Source organism: Pinus tabuliformis, chromosome 2_2 (assembly GCF_031772625.1).
Source record: "Pinus tabuliformis cultivar Carrire ecotype Pingquan chromosome 2_2, CPIR1, whole genome shotgun sequence".
NCBI lineage: Eukaryota > Viridiplantae > Streptophyta > Pinopsida > Pinales > Pinaceae > Pinus > Pinus tabuliformis.
The window spans coordinates 46150485-46155286 of record NC_142300.1 but is presented as its reverse complement, the minus strand read 5'-3'; the positions used below and the strand labels follow the sequence as shown (position 1 = coordinate 46155286).

The following is a 4802-nucleotide window of genomic DNA, read 5'->3' as shown; positions in this document are numbered from 1 at the left end:
ACGCTACTTCCTTTAGCCCAACCTACGTATACCTCTAAAGATACTGAATCGTAAAACCTCTGAACCACAAACTGTACCAATCAATGACATTCTGAAGATATACTGTCAATTTACAAAGTTCTAAACAGATAGCAGCAAGGATCACCCTTCTTACTCAATCAATCAATCAACAAGACTCGATCTCCTTATACAATCAATTTTAATTTCAGATCTAATGAAGACATCATTGACAAACAGCACTGATCAGATAGATCAGTGATCTCTAAACAACAGAGCTTTCTTTTGCATACGCTACATGGAAATGTTGAACCAGCGTGTATACGCGCCTTCACCAAGGCGAACCAGTGTATATATCTGCAATTACTTACTTATAACTTCACAGCCATTCCAGACTTCAGACATACCCATATCAAGACATATAAAGGATAAAACATTTGTTAGCATTCAGATATAGCCTATCCATTATTAGATCACATAATGATAATTCGTTATGATCCTAATCTATTATTAGATATCATCCATCATCAAACACTCAGGTGCATACTTAATCTAGATCAAGCAAAGCATCAGAAACCCATAACATGCATATTTTCTTTTGATCTAACACTTCATAAGATATTCATTACATGTGCACATAGCCTTTTGATCTTCTCCTTCTTATATACTCAAATCCTTTGTCAATACCTCGGACCAAAACCTTGATTTTCCATCCCATATGCATTTTTCCTTATGTGAAAATATGTGCATACATATACGCTCCTTTTGTTCTGTTAACCCGTGTGTACGATGCTTTTTGTACAGTGAACCTACGTATACAACTTAACATACCTGAAAACATTATTTTCTTCAATTTCTTGATTCTGATCTGAAGTCCTATGTTCCATCATCATGTTCTTCTTTTTCATTACTCTGTTACCTCTTAATAGCCCTGTTATAATGTGATTTTCCATCGTACCTCACTTCTGAATTGATTCCTCTGAACAGCCCTGCAATTAGTCATATCTGTAAACACAACTGTCATGCATTCTATCTCGTCTTGTTTATACCTTTCTCAAGTATTCCATTCATCAAATAGGTTGTTATTAAGGACACATCTTATCAAGAACAACACACACTACCTCAATACCTTTGACCATTATTATGTTCCATCATTCTTTCACCTCTGATTTGTCCTGTAGATTCACCTCGTTACCATATTCTTGTTCTGCTACAAGTGGATTGCCATCAAGTACAACATGTTCATCATAATGCCAATAACTCCAGTATTATTTTTTAAAACAAATTGACAAGGACACTTCTTATCAAGGACAATACACACTACCTCAATACCTTTGACCATTATTATGTTCCATCATTCTGTCACCTCTGATTTGTCCTGTAGATTCACCTCGTTACCATATTCTTGTTCTGCTACAAGTGGATTGTCATCAAGTACAACACGTTCATCATAATGCCAACAACTCCAGTATTATTTTTTAGAACAAATTGACAAGTAGGCACACTGAGTAACCTACACTTTTAGTAATTGTTCACTAGTTTTATTGTTAAAAAATAGAGTAGCAATATTGTTGTTATACTTTGTAAGTTTTTTGAACATACAATGAAAGAAAAAGAAAAACAGAGTTATATTTATTGAAATTTTTTAGGTAGTTCATGTAAACATAGAACCATGTAGATTATAGATAAGAAAAGTAAAGTTATATTTATTGAAATTGTTTAGGTAGTTCATGTAAACGTAGAACAGTGTAGATTATAGAACAAATATATGAAGGAATTATATACTATTTCTAATGTATAGATACTTTTTGGTTAAACCTTGAAAAAGGCATTTATTCATGAATGTATAGGTTATAGGTTTAAATGAAAGTCTGAGACAAATTTCATAGAATATGTTGTAGCGATTTCAAATAAGACAATACTATAGCTTTAAAACTAAATAATCTAAAAGTGAGACCAGACCGGCCTAATACTTCAAGATAGAACAGAGTTTGAGTCATGGCTTTAGGCCTAACATGTTTTAATTACAAAAGAAATGAACATTTAAATGTACTTGAACAAATCTCCAAAGAGTAATAGAATTATTTGCAAATAAACTCGGGAGAATTTTAATATAATAAAGTAAGTGAACAAAAGAGGGGTTGAAGCGAACCTCTGCAAGTCAAATGATATAGAGAGGAATTGTTATACAACAATTTATTTCAGAATTACTCTAAAAAAATGCAAGTACTGAAAATAACTGGAGGGTATAATGACAAAATTCTGATATATCAGATACAAAGGAAAAGTACGATTATGTAATAATTTACTTTTTAAATTGTAAGCAAAAACGTGGCATATAGTCTACAGTTATAAGGAAAAAGTTAATAACCAAAATGGTAGAAGAGACATTTATTATAAACTAAATAGAACATTCTATTGACTCGAGGCTTTCAGCCTTGTTCTTCTCCAAAAATTACAAACGGGGCATAGTTTTCTACAACAGTAATAATCATCACGGAAAGAGTTACAAATAACTTAGTGATATTTAAATTCAGAGTGAAAACTTTGAAGTATTGTACCCTGATGAGAAAATAAAGTATACAAAAGAAGTGACCAAGGAGTACGAATGCATTCAACCTATAACGGAGGAAGCCAAACCGTTAAGACACTTGAAAGATTCTGAATTGAGAAAGAGAGAAAAGCACTTGATACCACATGGAATAATGTACCTGAGAATTTCGGCAGAGTAAAATGTGAGATGAAACTCAACAAAATATTATACTGTCAAAAAGGAAACCATAGAATATTGGGAAAAATTGTACCCATAGGCATATTTGGAATAGAAAAGCAAAAACTTAGTCAAAATTGGTTATAAAGGGGTAAATAAAGCTAATGTATTCATGTAAGCTTTTAACCCTTGGGGATAAATAAACTTTGTATAAGAAAGTTCTGCAACGACATTTCCTGGCCATAAATGGCCATGGAAATATAATTAAGCCAGGTTTTTAACCAAGGAAAAAATAAATTATAGCATTCAGTCTAGGGTTTTAACATTCAAATCCTAACCTAGAAATTGACCTGGAATTAACAACAACTATGAGAAATTTATTATCAATCCTCTTATAAGGGAGAGTGTGAATTTAAGTGAAAAGAGTGAAACTTTATCAAAACGAGCCTCTGTCGAGAGCAAATTTTCCCAAAGAGAGGTCAAAAGTCACATTATAGCCCTACGACGAACCTACAAACAAACGAAAATAAGGGTTAAATTAAAGCCATTATCATTTAATTGACCAGAAAGCGTCATATATATATATATATGCTCACCTGAAGAAAAATGGGACGAGGAGAAACAACATTTGTAACATGTTTAAGCAAGAACATGAAACCAAATAGTGTAGGGTTACTTTTGCCAGTGACCGAGACAGAGAATAGTCTCAGAAAATGCCTAGAAAATACCCCCTATGAAACCTGCAAGGTCAAAATAAATAGTTGGTTAAAATTATTAAACAAAATCCATTTATATTGCAGAAGAAAATAAGTATAAATTTGCAAAATAACCTCAAACCCTAATACATACCATTTCAGTCATTCAAATCTGCATCACGTATCAACTCAATTAGAGTGGACGAGGTTTGGAGAGAAGGCAAGATTGCAGTTATTTGTTAGTAACCATGAGTAGCAGATTCGAAAAGTGGTTACATAGTAGAGCAATGCTTCGTCTGAAACTGAAACAAATAATGACCAAATGTGTTGTTGGATGGGAGGTCATTATGACGAAAACAAACCCTAAATAATGTATATTGTTGATCAAATCAAATTACATTGCAACCGTTGATTCAAAGTTTTCACATTACCAAGTGGGCGACATGAAGGCCGTGGGGGACCGCGGTGTAATCAAATGAAACCTAGACACGTAATTAAGGAAGGAAAGTCCATGTGTTATATTCATGTGTCACTTCTGAAGTGGCATGAAACAACTGTTAAATAGGATAAGAGTCCCATGTGGTGTGTTGGATTTACATGTAATGTAAAATTTAATTTGGATGAGGGTTGATTTCGAATGGAAAGAGCTAACCAGCCATATATTGGGTATTTAATGCCCTCAGAGCAGCATGCGATTTAACGCGATAACACGGGAGCGGGCAAATTCGGCATTAAATAATATTTGCCCGCTCCCGTGTTATCGGGCTAAGTGGCGTGCTGCTCTAAGGACATTAAATACCCAATATATGACTGGTTAGCTCCAGCCGATTTCGAATCACCATGGGGTAGCATATATATCAACCCTTAATTTGTAAACCATAAACAATAGCACATATTGAACATGTAGGTAGGCAAGGAATTGAAGGGTGTGTCAACAAATGATATAATATAAACCTTAATTATATATATATTGGATTAAGTGAATTAGAACCTTATCATAAGAAAAATAGGAGGGGGGACAAAACATTATGGTAGTATATCATAACATTTATATAAAGAAAAATGTGAATTCAACCTTGTGAAATACATTCAAAGAGTAGAATTTGTGTAAGTCCTATTAAGGACATAAAGAGAAATCTAAGCTTAATTATCGACGTATAAGACTATAGTTGAGTTGAATGTTAATGGGGTGAAAAGATAATTAATTGTGAATCTAAAAGCATTTGTATTCTAATATGTCACCAGCTCAAGCTTCTTAAAATAAATTATAGGTGGTTCATAAGTTTTGTATTATAAGGTGAGTAAACTTTATGTTAAAACATATTGTTCAAAATATGTCTAACTATTACAAAATAAGGTTTGGAGAATGAATAAGTTTGTATCAAAGTATTAAATTACAA

At 33.0% G+C, this 4802-nt stretch overlaps 1 long non-coding RNA gene across 2 annotated transcripts; it reads right to left on the bottom strand.

Moving 5' to 3' along the window:
* Window positions 1-2387: 2387 nt before the first annotated feature.
* On the bottom strand, window positions 2388-3741 carry LOC149191410 (uncharacterized). Of its 2 annotated transcripts, none has more exons than XR_016254821.1 (3): window positions 3557-3741; window positions 3304-3447; window positions 2388-2708 (listed from the first exon to the last, which is right to left on the bottom strand). It is a non-coding gene; the product is annotated as an uncharacterized LOC149191410 (long non-coding RNA). The 2 variants fall into 2 exon arrangements; XR_016254822.1 differs by lacking the exon at window positions 2388-2708 and adding an exon at window positions 2731-3217.
* Window positions 3742-4802: the final 1061 nt, after the last annotated feature.